General features: G+C 38.7%; 1 protein-coding gene across 1 annotated transcript in view; it reads right to left on the reverse strand.

Annotated features, from left to right (window-relative positions):
* Nucleotides 1-16,850, reverse strand: part of SMIM14 (small integral membrane protein 14) — a 72,503-nt gene extending 55,653 nt beyond the window's left edge. Inside the window, exon 1 of the mRNA XM_080796906.1 lies at nucleotides 16,555-16,850. The gene's annotated coding sequence lies outside the window, so the exon portion shown is untranslated. The remainder of the gene's footprint in view (nucleotides 1-16,554) is intronic.
* Nucleotides 16,851-19,081: the final 2,231 nt, after the last annotated feature.

Genomic DNA, 19,081 nt, shown 5'->3' on the forward strand with positions numbered 1-19,081 from the left:
GAGAGTCTCTAAAAAATTTCTGGAGTAGGTAAAGCCCAAGAGAAAAGACAATTCCCAAAAAAGTCACTATTGCTCATTAACATACATAAAAAGTCACCCTGGGTTACCTGGCTGGCTCAGTGTGAGGAACATGAGACCCTTGATCTTTAGTTCAAGCCCCAAACTGGAAGGTAGAGTTTACTTTACAAAAAAAAAAAAGGTCACCTTAACTGAGACATCAAATACATGCAAACTAATGTGAACTTTCACTTAAAAAACAAAACACAGAAAGTACAAGAGTACACTGAAAGTTTACTCATACACTGCTAGTCCTGCAGCTAACAGCTGCAAAATTCTGAAAAGGAATCTGACAATATGTATCAAGACCAATAGGGGTGCCAGGCTGGCTCCTTTGTAGAACAGGCAACTCTTGAACTCTAGATCTAGGAGCTGTGAGTTTGGGTCCCACACTGGGTGCAGAGTTACTAAAAAACAAATTAAAGGGGCGCCTGGGTGGCTCAGTGGGTTAAGCCTCTGCCTTCGGCTCAGGTCATGGTCTCAGGGTCCTGGGATCGAGCCCCGCATCGGGCTCTCTGCTCGGTGGGGAGCCTGCTTCCCCCACTCTCTCTGTCTGCCTCTCTGCCTACTTGTGATCTCTAATAGATAAAATTAAAAAATCTTTAAAAAAAAAAACACAAATTAAAAAAAAAAAGGACCATAAAAATGTTCATATCAATGATGTGTGTTATCTGTGGTTTATTTTTAAATACTCCCAACAGAGGAGGGAAAGCAGAAGGATGGAAAGGAATAAATCTTCCACAAAGAATTCCAAATAATTTAAGTAGATTTAACCCCTTTAAGAGGTAAAGCTTAACTCTCCTCCGACCTTGAATGTGTCCTGGACTTAATGACTTAACTTCTAATGGGTAGAATATAGAAAGAGAAGGTGACTTTATAGTGGAGAAACTTAGCAAATACTACCTTAACCTAAAGATCAAAGTATACATCATTAGTGATAAATCATGTTGCTGTCATGGGGGGGTGGGGGAGGCGGCGAGAGGGGAGTGGGCACCTGGCTGGCTCAGTCAGTAAAACATGCGACTCAATCTTGGGATCATGAGTTCAAGCCCCACAGTGGGTGTGGGAGGGAGGGAGAGGAGGAGAAGAAAAGAAGGGGGAAGGAAAGGGGGAGGAGGGGTGGAGGAGTAGTAAAGAAAAGAGAAAGAGAAAGAAGAGAAGAGAAAAGAAAGAAAAGGAAAAAAAAAAAAAAAAGGAAAGAAAAGAAAATCAGGTCTAAGAACCCAGAATTATGGGGCACCTGGGTGGCTCAGTCATTAAGCAACTGCCTTCAGCTCAGGTCATGATCCGAGTCCTGGGTTCAAGCCCTGCTTCGGGCTCCCTGCTCAGTGGGAAGCCTGTTCTCCCTCTCCCACTCCCCCTGCTTGTGTTCCCTCTCTACCTATATCTATCTCTGCTAAATAAATAAAATCTTTCTATAAAAGTAAAAAACCAAGAATTACTATAATTTGATTTTTCCTTTATTTTTCTCAAGGCTGCATTCTAAAAATATGTACCCTTATTTAACCTCCCTACTTTGTTGCCAATCTCTAGTTTTCTCTCTTCTTCAATAAAGATCAGTTCCCTGCCCTGCTTCCAAGAGCAGTATTACTGAAAATTCATTTCCCTCATAAGAAATGAGTATGGAATCCAGAATGTTCAATGTGAAATTCTTGTGGTTAGGGGGAAAAAGTATGTAGAATTACTATATGCCCAGAATTTAAACACAAGGAAGAATTACACCACATTAAAATGACTGTACGGGTTCTGTTAAGGTGATCAGATGACATCTTCTCATTTTCAGAAGTTGTCCTACTACATTTTACTGCTCAAATCAATTATGTATTTACATAAGGATATGTAAACTTGTATATACATGTAAACATTCATACATTAAATGATTCTACCCAAAATACTAAAGACTGATGCCAAAACTCCCACACAATAAAAACAAATATAAATTCTTATCTATAGAGATAAAAATTTATCTATGTTCACAAATGATCTAAAACCTTAAGAATTTAGTATGCAAAAATAATTACATAATTGGTTGCCTCTGGAAGGGGGCCTAAGTGGCTAGGAGGCAGAAGCAGTATGGACACTTCACTGTATACCATTTTGTGGCTTCTGAACTATTCAAAAAGTATTAGCTTTTATTATTATTTTTTAAAGATTTTATTTATTTGACAGAGAGAGACACAGTGAGAGAAGGAACACAAGCAGGGAGTGGGAGAGGGAGAGGGAGAAGCAGGATTCCGGCCAAGCAGGGAGGGTGATGCAGGGAGCCCGATGTGGGGCTCAATCCCAGGACTCATGACCTGAGCCGAGGGCAGAGGCTTAATGACTGAGCCACCCAGGCACCCCCCAAAATATTAACTTTTTAAAAGAATAACCATACAGTAAGGTTTTTATTCTTCCCCCTACCAGAACTATTAGCTCTAGGAACAAATAATTGCATCTCAATTTTCTCTTGGACTGAATATACTAAATCTTCTTAATCCTCATCTGACCCTTTGTCATCGCTGAATTTGTTGGCTAGAGTTTATATAATAAAAGGTGGGTCACCTGGGTGGCTCAGTTGGTTAAGCATGTGACTCTTGATTTTGGCTCAGGTCATGATCTCAGGGTTTTAAGACTGAGCCCTATGTTGGTTTCTATGCTGGGCAAGAAGACTGCTTAAGATGCTCTCCCTCTCCCTCTGCCCCTCCCCCACCTCCCTCCCCCCCCTCTCAAAAAAAAAAAAAAGTGTGTGTGAGTGTATATGTATGTGTGTACATATATATGTATGTGTATATATATGTATGTATGTATGTATATATATATATATAAAGGTTTCTAAACTTTTTAAGTAAATGTATTACAAAATGAACCAAATTCCATCATCAACAAGAAATGACTAAGTATATAATGGACCACACAATGGGTACTTCTAAAATCAGCCTCTGCCCTAAATCTGGTGTAATCATTCTTTGCAAACTCAGTTTGGAAAAGTTTACCTTTCCCTAAAGAGTACATTTATCATGATGAGCACTTGTACCGCACTGCTGAATCACTATATTGTACACCTGAAACTAACATAATGCTGTATATTTCCTATACTGTAATTAAAATTAAAAACTTAAATTAAAAAAAAAAAGTTTACCATTCCTTTCTCCTACTCACCCTCCAGTGGACGCTTTAACAAGAAAATCAAAATACTGAAACTGTAAATACAACAAACTACTAATGTTGATATGATGTTTTGTCAAATTGAGTTTAAAATAAAAGCAAATGGAAATTCACTTTTAAATTCATTTCTAAAATATACATTAAAAAAGAACAAGAGGAGGGGCACCTGGGTGGCTCAGTGGGTTAAAGCCTCTGCCTTCGGCTTGGGTCACGATCTCAGGGTCCTGGGATCGAGTCCCACATCCCGCTCTCTGCTCAGCGGGGAGCCTGCTTCCCTTCCTCTCTCTCTGTCTGCCTCTCTGCCTACTTGTGATCTCTGCCTGTCAAATGAATAAATAAAAATCTTAAAAAAAAAAAAAAAAAAAGAACAAGAGGAAAAAGACAAGGACTAGACTAGTTTTGTTACAGGCATTTTCCCAAGGCACATCTAGAATCAAAGACATCTGGATACACACAATAGATGGGATGGTAAGGAGGAAAAAAGAAGGTGGAGGAAGCAAAAGGATAAGAGATAATCCGACCTAGTAAATAATAAATTCTTTCTTATAGAATTTTCTGGACATACCAACCACAAAATGTATTTATTTATACATCAAAGTCTGAATTACAAATAATAGGATCAATATTTTAATAAATGGCCCTAGGAAAACCTCCTAGCAAATAAAAAGGAAAAAAACCTATCAGTAATTCTAGAAAACAATTTTGTTGAATATTTGACCACTGTCGAAGAACTACCACATACAATGGAAAATACCAACAAATTTACAATATAATACTGTGTGCATTAAAAAAGAAGAAGAGGAAGAAGAAGAAAATCCCAAATAAAATAAAAAGAGCAAAAGAACTGGGAAAAAAACACATTTGACTAATATGCCTGGCAAAGGCATTTTAATAACATAGAGCATATGCAAACAGATTCTTAAGTAAGCTACAGACTGTATTTGAGATTAAAAACTATAATAACTATTACGACAAAATGAATCCAGAAGTTAAAAAATATTCATGCCCTCTGAATTACTCTGCTTCTATCAAAAAAAAATCTAAAATACAAAGATTTATGTACAAAAATGGTTCTCATAATTTTACAAGAGTCAAAAATTGGAACAATCTAAATGTCTGGGTAAAAGGGAATGTTTAAATTATGATACATACTGCGAAGTATCATGCAGCCAAATGTTTCATTTTCCTTCATAATGACATGGGGAAATGATCACAACACAATATTAAAGTATATCAAATAGGATATAAAAATAAGCATAGCACATGCACATGGTTAAAAAGCACAGGAAAACACATGCTCAAAAAAGTTGGAAGAATGTATACCAAAAGTTCAACATTGGGTGTCTCTGGGTGACAGGATTTTACTTTCCACTTTATTCATTTCAAGTATCCTATAATGATTATGTATCAACTCTTTGAATAAGGAAAAAACTTTGGATGCAGCACCTAAATCCAGGAAAACTAAGATTTATCAGTAAATAAATAGCAAAGTAAATAAACAAAGATATGGCAGGGATATGGTGAAGAGATTTAGGAGACATTAATCAAATGCAATGTACAGACCTTGTTTGAATCCTGATTCAAACAAACATTATAAAAGAACATTTATGCAAGAACCAGAAACTTTGAACAGTGACTGGATTAAACGATATTTAGGAATTACTAAAATAAATTTTTTAGCATAATTACAATGTCAATTATCACATCTAAAAAGAATCCTTATCTCTGAGAGATCCCTCTAGGTATTTTCAGTCTAAGATAGATAATGCCTGGAATCTAGTTGAAAATGCAAAGGGAGAAGTATAGACAAAATAAAACAACCATGAGTTAAATAATTGTTGAAGCCAACTGATGAGTACACAAGGACTCATTGTACTATTTTATCTTTTAGCACCAAAAATTTCAAACATACTTAAGATCTTTTTAAAGTAGTTTTATACAGGGCGGCTGGGTGGCTCAGTGGGTTAAGCATATGCCTTCAGCTATGGTCATGATCCCGGGTCCTGGGCCTGAGTCTGGTATTGGGCTCCCTGCTCAGTGGGGAGTCTGCTTCTCCCTCTGCCCCTCCCCCACCCTATTCATGTTTGCATGCACACACTCTCTCAAAAATAGATGGATAAAATCTTTAAAAAAAAAAATAAAAATGTAAATATAGTGTTACAGAAAAACAAAGCACTCTTCTGTTTCCCCCCAGGCAAACATAGGGGGCTCTTCTTGAAAAAGCATGGGTAACCAAGGTTGATTCAAGGTCAGATGATGTGATTTTAAGGTCAGATGATGTGATTTTAAGAAAGTGATTTATGATGAAATCATCTTTTCAAATAGCCAACCAAATCTTTACAGTGATCAACAATGGTATCAAAATTCTTTCCAATTAAAAAATAAAAACCCACAGCAAGAGCAAAAAGCAAAGTAACAATTTAGAATGCATATAATTTGTTTTTTTTTTAAACAGAAAATAGAGATGATGGTCAGTGAAATGGGGAACTCAGAATAAGTATTCTATTTTTTTTCCTAAAAAGCATCAATTTCTACTGATGAGAGCTCCAAAGTTATAAAACTGAGAAAGTGAAATATGCCAGAAAGTGCTACAACTGCCTCCAGGGCATTTAGGGAGCCTACACCTCAGTTTGCTTTCTACTCTATTTTTAATCTTATTCCCAATTATATCACAGAGGTAGTTGCTCACCTCTAAAAATAATTTTCTTCTAGAAACACCTTTCTGACCCCAAGTTTTTATGCAGAAGTTTTTATTCAGTAGTAAATCAGACAATGGACCAAATGAAAGGGTAGAGATATCCCAAAACTTTGGCTACCTTTCATATTAAACATGGAGAACAAAATATTTGTCTAGAACTTAGTAATACTAACATTATGATGCTACAGACTAACATACTACCATTTGGGATTACTTTCATCGGATGACCCAACATCTCAATGTAATAAGATGTTCAAGTTCACTTATATACAACACTTCTTTGTAACACATTCACTTGCTCTATTCTTTTATCAGAAATGGATCTCAATCAAACATAGCCATACCAATAGTTTATATCTGCCTGTATAATGGCTAAGTACTTTTACATGCTAACAACAGTCCTTCTGACAAAGTCAAAGCAGAATTATTCCTGTTTTTAAATGAGGAAAATGGGTTCAGGGAAGCTAGTAATTTGACCATGGTCACACATTTGAGATGTGACTCTGCACAGGAAGTCACAATGTAAATTCCTGATCAGGACTCATTCTACATCTGTCCGATATGACCAATCCCGCTACCGACATTTGTTTCACTCTTACAAAGATCCCTTCGGAGCAATACAGAAATTACATAACATCAACTGACTTCCTATTACTTCTTACTAATGACATACTTTTAAACACATTTGCATCTCTGATGGGAAACGGGCAAGGAAAGGATGCAGACACAAGTTCAAATTAGTCAATCATTTACTAAAAATTGTGCTAAAGCTATGCCTGGGAGAAGTTAAAGACATTTTAAAAATTTAAATGTTGAAATAAACTCTATTATATACCCTAAATAATCACAATTCTTTGTTCTTAGGAGTTAAGACTCCATGGATTCTATCATGACAAGTTTTAAAACTCAAATTAATAGCCAAGCAATTATAGTTACAAATTCCTTGTATTTCCTGTACCGATCCCAACAGGGTGACCCTATATTGTTCCATCTAGAGCCATTCACAAGAGAAAATACAATTAAGATCCAACTCTGAAATTCTTACAAAATATTTTTAAGATAACAAAAAGCTTTAAGACACCCTTTCAGAGAGAGCATACTATTCAAAAGGAAGAAACTAAAGCAGGCTAGAAAGGATAACAACAAAATACTTACTTTCCACAGAGTGGAATGCTAATGTATACAAGAAACAAGGTGAATGTGACTAACAGGCTTGTTGTGTAAGACATCACGGTATAGATAAGATATACATTAGAGAATGACAAGTCTTTGCTTACTCATAATTCAACAAATCACAACTTGACAAGTACTATTAAAACTTTGGGGATGCAGCAGTTCTCACCTACTCATTTAAAGACGAAACAACTGAGGCCCAGACAGCTTCAGCAACTTACCCAACATCACCAAGCAGACATGGGATTCAAACCCATGTCTTCTCTTACTTCTCCTTTCCTTGGAAGGATATATCTAACAAATCTTCAGGGGACTAAGTAACTGGAAGAGGAGTTTAGAGGAGGATATAAAAGAAATAAAAGGCATCCCCTACCTCTATGAGCCTGCAATCAAGTTAATTATTAATTATAATTTAACTCACAGAATAATAATTACATACCAGCATATAATTAACAGCCAAAATAAATGTCACAGACAAATGACTTCTCAGGAGAAAGCTCAAAATCGAAGGAAAGAACTACTCTCCTCAACTAACCTTCTATCCCATTGCTTCTGAAAGCTTAACACTTGGAGGTCATCAAGAATTTCCTCAGCTCTTCAATTCCTCCACATCTCTGCAGCACGAGACTCTGTTATAGGTCCATCTCCAGGGCTGCCACCACTCTTCTGGAAACTCAATTAATGTGACCCTATTTTCCTATGTCTGAGACACTACCTTCTCTTTCCTCAGTGACCTTTTTCCTCCCTTACCTATTTGACCGTATTCTAGGAATCACCTTAGACTAAAATATCATGGGATAGCAGAAAGAGTACATCTTAGATATATGATTCAAGTTATGGCACTACTGAGAAAAGGATAAATTAGCTTCTCTGTGACTTCAGTTTCACTATCTATAAAACAGGCGTGATAACAGAAACTATTTTTAAAGGGTTGTTTTGAGGATCAAATGAGAATGTGTAAGAGTGCTTTTTAAGCTATAAAATGCTCTAGGACAATTCAACTCTAAGCCCTTAGATTTGAAATTTATCCTCAAATCTCAGCCCAAGATCTCTGTATACTGCTTTGGTATGTTTGTATTCCCGTGAGGCTCAGCTATCACTCTTCTGCATAAAAGAAAAAGAGCAGAAAGAAGTCTCCTGTTCTCAATCTTGGTCCCTCACCTATGAATTTCCTTTTCTGGCTGTTTTTTACTTTTGTACAATCCCGAAGATTCTCTCAAGGTCTGGGGTAAGATTTATCATGAATGGTCAAACAAAGAAAACTTTTCAAACGAATGATATTTGCTTATATTCATATATAATATCATAACCAAATATCATAACCAAAATTTTCATACTCTGAAATGTTTTCTAAAATTTCTACTCTAAAGTACATATAAGTCATATTCTGAATAAGAAAATTTTAAACTAAGGAAAAAAGGCTGTTTTTCCTAAGTTAGAAACAAAAATTCAACAGAAGATGACATAAAAATTCCATACGATGTCATCCCAAATCATAGTGGATAGAAGTTAGTTAAGAAAACAGTTTTCAGTAGCTGTATTACAAAATATTACTGTGTTCTGAAATTGTGAATTATATCACAAGTAATAAGTTTGTGAATGATTTACGTCATTCAAATAAATTAAGAGTGGAATCAAGACTTTTTATCTCATTCATCTGCTTGCCTATATGATTTCTTGAACAGAAAGGAGTTATGGTTTCTGCTCTCCCACCTCATGTAACTCCTCTCAATAATGTTATGGCTAGGGGCGCCTGGGTGGCTCAGTGGGTTAAGCCTCTGCCTTTAGCTCAGGTCATGATCTCAGGGTCCTGGGATCGAGCCCCGCATCGGGCTCTCTGCTCAGCGGGGAGCCTGCTTCCCCCTCTCTTTCTCTCTCTCTCTGCCTGCCTCTCTGTCTACTTGTGATCTCTCTCTGTCAAATAAATAAATAAAATCTTTAAAAAATAAATAAATAAATAAATAAAGTCTTTTTAAAATAAATAAATAAATAAAATCTTTTAAAAAAATAATGTTATGGCTAGATAACATTTCTATACATAGATGCACATAAATGCCATTCACAATGACAGGAAAAATGCTCAGAACCACTGAGATAAAGAAACCAACATTATCAAAAACTGAAATTTGAATAAACACCACAGTTTTTTTTAAGTCTTCAAAATTTTAAGCAGGTCAGTTTCTTTTACATTACCTTTGCTAAGGGTAAGAAACAAAATACATACTATGCAAAAAAAAAAAAAATTAACTTGTATTTTTAAAAGTATGTTGTAAGATAAAGCAAGACAGCAGCCAGAACACTGACCTCTAAGTCTGGTGCACATACCATGAGGATGTTTACTGCACTCCTATCCTGACTTGAAACATCTATATTAGCTGTTAAATTCTGGAAACACTATACATGTAGTACTTGTCAATGAGTGCAGTCAAGCAAAAACCAGCTTCATTTTATATTTTTACAAAGCTGAGACATCTGTGCTTTGATCTAAATTTAAAAAAGGAAATGAAAAGTCAATATGAAAATAAGCAATGAGAAGGTAACTTTCTCCAAAACAAAAGCACTGAAGTTTAAAATGTTATAAACAAAATATAAACCCTATTATATATTTTTAAATTGGGTATTAGTTTAGAACCAAGATATTAATTTTTCAAAGAAACAATTTTTTTAAAAGCAATACACATTTACAGTTTTAAAATTCAAATACAAAAAGGCAAAAAAAAAAAAAAGCAAAGTAAAAGGTACTCTCCTCTCCTCTGAGGCAATGTCTATTAAAAACTCTCATGTAAATTTTCTAGGAAGTATAAGTACATGCATGTGGTATATACTTATCAAGTTATGACTAAAGTCACTACGTTTCAAATCACTAAAATGTCTTAAATATAACTTTTCAAAAATTATTAGACCGGTTACTCTAATTACTCAGAGCTTAGGTTAACCTTAAAAGCCAATGTTCATCACAATATCATTTATAATGGTAAAAACTGGAAACTACACTCATGTTCAACATTAACTGAAAACCTCCAGTAATCAGTTTATTCAAAATATCTTCTAAAATGTATCCAGTAAAGGGATGCCTGGCTGGCTCACTCTGAAGAGCATGTGACTCTTGATCTGGGGATCGTGAGTTCAGGCCCTACATTGGGTGTAGAGGTTACTAAAAAAATAAAGAAAACTTTCAAAAAAAATTATAAAACATAGCCAGTATTTAGAAAGTTTCTAAGGCCATGGTAAAAAGCTCATTAAGTTAAACAAACAAACAAACAAAACTAAAACAAAACAAAATGAAGACACAAGCTTATGTGGGTATTATATCTCATTTACACCAAAGATACATTTTAAATAAATAAATAAAACACTGGAAGAAAATACACATAAGGAGTTAACTTCTGAATGAGATTATAGATTTTGTTGTTCTGGGCTTCATATACTATTCTCTTGCAGCTTTTCAGTAACAAGGATGTTTTGTGTTAAGAGGGGCAATTAGAAATCCATATCCAAGGCACCTGGGTGGCTCAGTGGGTAAAGCCTCTGCCTTGGGCTCAGGCCATGATCTCAGGGTCCTGGGATTGAATCCCGCATCGGGCTCTCTGCTCGGCAGGGAGCCTGCTTCCCCCTCTCTCTCTGCCTGCCTCTCTGCCTACTTGTGATCTCGCTTTCTCTCTGTCAAATAAATTGGAAAAAAAAAAAAATTAAAAAAAAAAAAGAAATCCATATCCAGTTCAGGTTTAAATAGAACAAATCAATTCATGAAAGTAGTTCTACTAGTGTATTCTGACAGCTGTAACAAGTAGGTTTACTTATTATAACTTCTAGGATTCTGTAAGACAAAAGACTAGTCAATACCGTTAGAACAAAGTCCAAGGTCAAGGGAAAATTGGGTTTGAATCCCAATAGTACCAGGACCTTTACCCTGGGCAACCTACCTAACTCGCCAGAGCCTGCTTCCTCTTTTCCGTGTATATTAGGGATAACAATCTGATTTAGAGGACTGATGTGACAGGCAAACATAAAGTACGCAAAGGAACTCAAGGGACTGGCAAATAGAGCCATAAATAGTAAATGCCATTATTACTGATATTCAACCAGGTAACTGTATTTTGATTTCAGACTCAAAATAATTTTCAGCCACTTTTCAAAATGGCTTTGAAAGTGCCCACACTGCCCTTTACACAGATGCAAGATCTACTCATTTGTGCCCAACTACAGAAACAATTATTCATATGGTTAGTATTTATTATGTGGACCAAAGCATGAATATACACATAAATACAAACCAAAAGAATATCGTTAACTTATAAACCTATAGCAGTCAATAGTCTCAGAAGTTTTATAATTTTTTTTTTAAAGATTTTATTTATTTGAAAGAGCAAGTGAGAGCAAGCAGCCAAGAGGGACAGGGAGACGGAGAAGCAGACTACCCCCCCGGTCTATCCCAGGACCCCAGGATCATGACCTGAGCCTAAGGCAGACGCTTAACTGACTGAGCCCCACCCAGGTGCCCCAGAAGTTTTATCTTAAAAAAATCCTAATATAAGCCAAAATATAACAAAGAACAGTTGGGAGTGCTAAACTTTTTGCAGAATCTTTACACTCCACATACTAATATAGCACTATTTGTCAGTATCAACTTAGACAATTTAGTATCTTATATTGAGGTTTTAAGTCCTATTAAATTATATGGGGAAAGATCACAAATAATTCCTTTCAGCAATGTACCATATTTTACAAGCATAGATTAAAGTTGTGATCTTTCTTCATTTATTTATTCCATCAACAAGCCTACTGATTATCTAATTGGTCCTCCCTGACCTCATGGGCCTCCCAATGAAATAGGCCAGATAGCCACCGACAATTAAATACAAAAGGTGAAGTGATGGGAGCAGACATATGGCTATTTACAGAAGCCTGAGGTGGGCAAGGACAGAGCTCGGGTAAAGGTCATGTGCGACCTGAGCCTCCACAGATAACAGCCAGGCTTAAAAACTCAGAAGAGACCAAAGACAGTATTTCTCTAGATTAAGTTCCCCCACCTTAAAAAAACCAACACACCAATCAAATTTAAAAAAATTTTTAACTCATTTGGAAAGGGGTCTTCCAGTGAGAAACCTATTCAGTTTACAATGATCAAGTAATAGTCCCAAGTAGTAAATCACCCAACTCAATGGAGAAAATGTAGGAAAAATTCAAATGACTATACAAGCAGACAGAAAGTGACAGATAGGTTTCTGGTGTGTGGAACACAAGGTAATGAACAGGAAGGAGAAAACACTTCAAATACTTAAAATTTAAGCCTGATAGGCTCTCAGTACAACAAAGCAGGAAGACCTAGGAGTGTTTGCAGAGGTCATCTTCTGCAACTTTGCCCGTGAAACTTCAGTTAAAAAGCCCAACAAAACAATGGACTTCATTAAGGACTGGATTGGAAATGGGACAGAATACACTATCTCGCCCTTAACAAAAACATGGCCTTTCAAACCAAAGTACTGTGTACAGTTCTAAACTCTAGTTCAGAGGCAGTCAAGTACAGTGATTAACAGATGTATTCAAATCCAACTTTCTGCCACTTACTATGTCACAGTTCCTTCACTTGTAAAATGGGAGTAGACCTACCTGAGTTGTTCTGCAATTAAATGAAAAAACATGTAATTTTTTAGCATAGTACCTAACATATAAGAGTGTTCCCCAAAACGGTAGCTATCATTACTACTATAAAGCATGAAGTAAAAGCCATTACAATACCAAGAGACATTCTTAAACGTTGATATGCATTAAAATCACCTCAAGGGCTTGTTGAAAATGCAGATTCCTAGGACCCATTCCTCCCAGGGATTAATTCTACAAGTCTAAAGCAGAAATGTGGGGGGAATAAAAAATTGAACATAAAAATAAAACATAAAATAGAATGTGGCCATTCTCTAGCCCAAACATCAAGTAAGAGAATCAAGCTACTACGTTAAAGAAAAAAAAAAAAGGCTAAAAACAAGGGTTCTTCCATTCAAAGAATTAATCTAAAACAGTATGTTCAAGAGGAATACACACCTGTTCAGCAAGTTCATTAATTCAACTAACATTCACTGAGTTCCTACTATGCAGTGAAAAGGATAGACAAGGTCCCCATTCTCTCAGATGAATTTCTAGTATAGGAAACAGAATATATAAATAAGGAAATTCCAGATAGTACAAAATGTTATGAAGAAAATAAGAGAATGGAGAGATAATTAGGAAGTAATCTTCTCAAAGAAACATCTGGGGGCACCTGGGCAGCTCAGTCATTAAGTGGCTGCCTTTGGCTCAGTTCATGATCCCAGGGTCCTGGGATTGAGCCCCACATCAGGCACCCTATTCAGCGGGAAGCCTGCTTTTCCCACTCCCCCTGCTTGTGTTCCCTCTCTCACTGTATCTCTCTGTCAAATAAATAAATAAATTCTTTTTAAAAAAGAAAAAAAAGAAAGAAACATCTGAACTGAGACCTGAATGACACGATAGAATCAGCCACAGCAAGATCTGGAGAATATTGAAGCCACAGGGTATAGCAAGTGTAAATACCCTAAGGCAAGAACAAGCCTGGTAAGTTCCAGCAACAGTGCCAGTAGGGCCGGAAAACAGGAAGAAACTGACGTGGCCAGGCTCCCGGATACTAATCTAGGCAGAGGGATATATGGTGAGTTAAGGGAAGGAGGCAGGGCCAGAACATGTAGTGTGGATTTTATTCTGAACATGATGGAAGGTTTTCCAAAAAAAAGGGTAACATAATCTGATTTGTACTTTAAAGGATCTCTTAGGCTGTCGTAAGGGGAATGCACCACAAAAAGACAAAGTGGAGGTTAGGAGACCAGGAGGTTAATACAGTAAGCCAGGTAAGAGATAGTGAGAGCTGGCCAAAGTAGAAGCAGTAGCAAAGGGAAGTAGTGGCCAAATTTAGAATACATAAATTAAACACTTATAATTAAATGCAAATCAGAGAAAAAGAACTAAGTTGCAAAATAAGTAGTAAGCATCTGGGACTCATTATCCAAGAGATAGGGAATAAAAATTGAGATTTAAGGTTTTAGGTATGTTTATGACTAAGGAACGTGAATGGGTTAATATTTAGGATACTTCCTAATAAATATTTATCCTCTGAAGTTGAGATGAAGGGGACATTTTCTTTTCTTTTGGCACCACCAAGAAGGCACTGGGCTAAACAGGCATACATCCAACACTCTTAAGTGTGATTCATAAAGTAAAATCTTTCAGGACCTCACTGACAGAGGCCTGGCCAGGTGGTCAGCATTTGGAGCATAGTGTAGCTATGGAACAGAACCAATGCTTTACTTGAATCAAATCACTAAATCAGTAAAACCCTTTTAAACTTTCTATCATCAGCTTAGGCTATTCTATCCCTGCTCTCCTACGAGTTAAACAAGAAAACCTTACAGTGACACACAATGCACGTTCACTTCTTAATGTTATCATAGAAGTCTGGGAGGAAATCTTTTAAAACCACGATTTTAGAGACGCCTGGGTGACTCAGTCGGTTAAGAGTCTGGCTAGGGTCATGATCCCTCCTGGGATTAGTCCCCTATCAGGCTCCTTGGTCCTCGGGGAGCCTGCTTCTTCCTCTCCCTCTCCCCACTGCTCGTTCTCTTTCTCTCTCTCTCTCTCTCAAATAAATAAAATCTTTTAAAAAATAATAAAACAATTATTTTAATCATTATGGTTTGGCAAACACACAGTGAATATACCCTAAAATTTAAGGCCCCAAAGTCCCTCTCCACCAAAACGTAAATTGTTACTCCAAAGTACTACCACGTAGGAAGAACAGGTTACAGAAAAGCATATGCAGTATGATACCACTTTTATGTAAAATGTATAACTGCAAAAAAGAAGTCCGGAAGGATATAAATCACTGCCAACATTTTGATCATCTCTGGATGGCAGGATTATCAATGACTTATTTTCTTCTTTTTTCCTTATTAACTGTAATAATTCTCCAATTATAAATTATTTCATGTAAGCCAGAATATTCAGTTCACATTACATAAAAGGTTAAAAAAAAAAACAAACCCTTCCAGGAAACCTAATTTCATTTATCTAAATCAGGATTCCAACTGTGGTATTAAGAAAAAAGATCTCAACTGCACACACAGCACACAGGAGAAAGAAATTTGTTAAGAGACCCATGATCTACCACACAAGGATACACCCTTCAAGGAAGTGGTCTAAATGCCTAAGTACTCTTCCTGAATTTCATAAGGTGCAATCAATTAGCACATACTTCTGCTGTTCTTTCTTGCCATTTACCAAAGAAACACCTCAACCAGTTCTCTGGGGACAAAAAAGGGGGGGGGTTTCCAAGTTAGGGCGAAAAGGAGGTTTGGCCCTCTGGTCTCCTTTGTGCTGTCGAGGGGTGCGGAGGGCAGCAGGGCTTAAAGCAGGCTACACTAGAGGAATCTGCGTGACAGATCACCTGAAGTGGAAGGGAACACAAGCTTTCTACAATCTCCACTGAACTGGGCCATGAAACCGCCTCCTAAGTCTCAAGGCTAAAACACCTGAAAGGGCTTACACCATCCAAGTTATTGTGTATGTAGAGCTGCCAACGGTTTCCGACAATAACACAAAAACTGGAAAGGCTCTTCAACAAACGCAGGTATTACGGGCATGAGGCTCACTCGACTCGCTATGCAAAAACCAAGACACCTTCTCTCATTAACGCCATATCTTCGATTCTGCAAACTAGGACAACTCAAAACATCCTACTGACTTTCTACAGCTAACAAACATCATCTTGGCTAAAATCCAAACACACGTAGAAGCAGCCACTTTGGAAAACTTTGGCTTTAAACGGCAACACTGGACTTCAAGTGCTCCGGTAACCAGTTTATCGCACATTATGTCTTATAAAGGGTGCTACCTCTTTACTGTCAGCTCTGGTTCCACTTACTGAACAAACAGAAATAAGGAACACTTTCAATTCGCACAATAAGGACTAAAAAAGCTCCCGCTTTCTGGAAGGCAGCTTTCCTGTCTCATCAATCACAACAAAGGACGCATCCTAATGACTTCATCAAACCTAGAGAAAGAGAGGTAAATGATAGTGTGGATTTCAGGGTTTGTGGGTTCTTCCTTCCAGCTACGACTCTCTTCTTTTTACTCCATTATACGCCTCCACCCGAGCTGACTGTCTTGCCCTAAAAATAAAACCACCCGTGGCTACCGTCCACTTTCCTGCTAAGCCCCGACTCTGGTTTCCTGCAGAGAAAGCCAAATTGAAGGCTCTCTGCCTCGCTCTTCGCCGGGGGGGCGCGGGCTCGGCAGCAGCGGGCTTCTCCCGGTGCAGAGTCACCAGACCGGCCGGAGAACCACGGAGCCCGAGAAGCCAGCCCCGCTCTGCCGCAGCCGCCGCAGTCCCCCAGAGCCTGAGGAGCCCCCAAGAAAAACAGGGTGAGGGGAGGGTGGGCCGGCAAACGGCGGTGGTAGATGGGGGAGACACTCACCCGCCCAGACAACAACCGACGGGGCGGGGAGGATGGGGGCCGGGACCAAGGCTCGGCAGAAAGACCGCCTGAAGCTTCCGGAACGCTGCGGCTGCTCGGGACGCCGCGGCCGCTGCTGCTCCTGGCCGCTGGCTTCCTCCCCTCCTCTGTTTTGATTCGACTGACCACGTCACTCTAAGCCACGAGACCCGGATCTGCCGGCTCCCGAGGGCGGCGGCGCAACAGATTGCAGCGACTCGAGACCCCAGCGGCCCGCCTGCGGAGCATGCGCGCGCCCCGCGCCTGCCCAGTGCGTCGGGGTAGGCGGGGCGGGCGCGCTCGCTACGGGCGCGAGCCACACGCTATTCGTGGGGGCGCTGAGCGCGGGGGTTGCAGTTCCGGTTGGGAGGGGTGGGGCCGAGCGCTGTGAAGTGAAGAGGGCGAGGCCCCGCGTCTGTTGAAGTGGCCCGCGTAACCTCTGTTTCGTCTTTGGTGAACAATGTCCTTTGCTGTGCGTCTCCCTTTGCCTGATTTGGTGGCTGTCTCTGACCCGAGCCCTTAGAATAGCGAGGGGAGAAGCAGAGGTGGGTGCAAGTTCGTGTCTGCTAGGAAAGGGTACCTCTGTAGAGTTGTGGGTTTTTTGTTTTGCGTGTGTGTAATGTAGTGTTTGGTTTGGTTTGGTTATTTGGGGGAAGGGGGCTGGGAGGGGTTGGGGCTCAGGCCGGGGTGAAAATCGGAGATGAGAATTTAGTTCGATGCACAAAAGTATGTCAAATGTAGCAGTTAATTGAATCCCTTTACCCGAGCTAACGTTTTTGCACCCGGAAAGCTATCTAAAATCAAGCTCAAGAGAGATATTAAAGGGACTATGTCACCAACCATGGCTTGCTGGTCGAGAGATGGGGAATGGGCAGGGGGGAAGCTCTGTTGGACAGCAGCCCTAAGCCTTTGTTGCCAGAATAAGGATACTATTTGGGGAGTCAAACCTCACTTCTTTGGGAACTAGTTTGGTCCTTCCTACACCCCCATTCTGGCCTTCCTAGTCTCCCAGCTAAACCTTTGGTGCCCTGGAAATTTCCCAGATTGGCAAAATTTAGGGCTTCTCTGTTTTAGGTCCATGAATGAACAAACTTTAATTAGAACAGGACCAGTGGCAAAATAAAAGCGAAAGTTCCAAACAGGTTTCACAGAGGCATATCCTCCGCCTGTCTTGCAGAAGAGGTGAAAGTTAGCTGTAAAAAACTGTCTTCCTTACTCTGACTTGACCTTTTCACCTCTCTGAATTTCTACCCAGCCACTCTGTAAATCCTCTCGCCTGAGTCACCTTCAGCAGTTAGTAGTATACTATGCAAGATCTTTTTAATGCACGCAGATATTGCACACAGATAAAGGTTTCTAGAAATTTAAAAGTTTTTGGTAAAACTCAAAATGTTTCTTCGTTAATTTACAGATTACAAGTAGAAGTCAAACTTCTTGGCCTTAATCTGCCATCTTGAACTCTGTTTCCGCAAAGTTAGAGAGCTTGAGGTGGGATCTAATGCCCTAATAAAATTCATGTGCTAAAAAAAAAAAAAAAAAAAGTTCATGTGCTGATACTATATAGCAGAGGGTTTTTAATGTGTGGAACTTTGTGGAACAGAAAGTCTTAAATGCTTAGGTGCACTCATGTGCGCAGGTGTGTTTGAGAACACTGTTTAAAACAACAGACTGTCATAAAACTAGAACAGGTTGTTGCAAAATTATCAATACCTGCTTTATAAACTATATTACAGGAAAATTAAGATGTTAGGATCCTTGGTAGGCAGCTTCCAGGGTAACCTCCAATGATTCTCACCTCTGAAAATGTAGTCCCCTCCAGCCCTTTGAATCAGTACTGGTCCCATCCATAGAATACAGCTGAAGGTGTGTGACTTCTGAGGCTAGGTCATAAAGGCACTGATTGCAGCTTTCCACTTCATTCTTTTGGACTGCTTGCATTGGGGGAAGCTAGTGTACACACAACTCCACTCAAACAGCTCTGTAAAGGGACCACGTGGAGAGGAACAAGAGCCTCTACCAACAGCCTCACCAACTTGCCAGCCATGTGAGGGAACTGCTTTGACTGGGCTGATCTTGTAACCTTAGGCAAGCATTGGATGACTGCATCCCTGCCCAGCATCCTCTTGCAATCCGTGAGAGAGAGAAAGGGCCAGTTTTATTCCCAGACAGTGATACGGGATCTTAACATGGTTTATGCCCAATCATAAACTTCAACCTTTCTAAACTTTAAACAATAGAAAGACAAAATGTGTGTGATTCTAAACATAAAGTAATTTGAAGAATGACATAGAATTCCTACCACAGTATCCGAAACATGGTAGATACTGAATAAATACTTCTTAAATTATTTTTTATTTATTTTGGGGGGCAACAAAGCAAGATTTGAGTGATAGTAAATCAAAGTTTATTGACAGTACAGAGCCCCCAAAGAGGTAGAGGACCCCAAAGAGTTAACCAATAAATACTTTTCTTAAAGATTTATCCATTTTAATCCAAGCTGATTCCCTCT

This window comes from Martes martes, assembly GCF_963455335.1.
Source record: "Martes martes genome assembly, chromosome: 2".
Classification (NCBI taxonomy): domain Eukaryota; kingdom Metazoa; phylum Chordata; class Mammalia; order Carnivora; family Mustelidae; genus Martes; species Martes martes.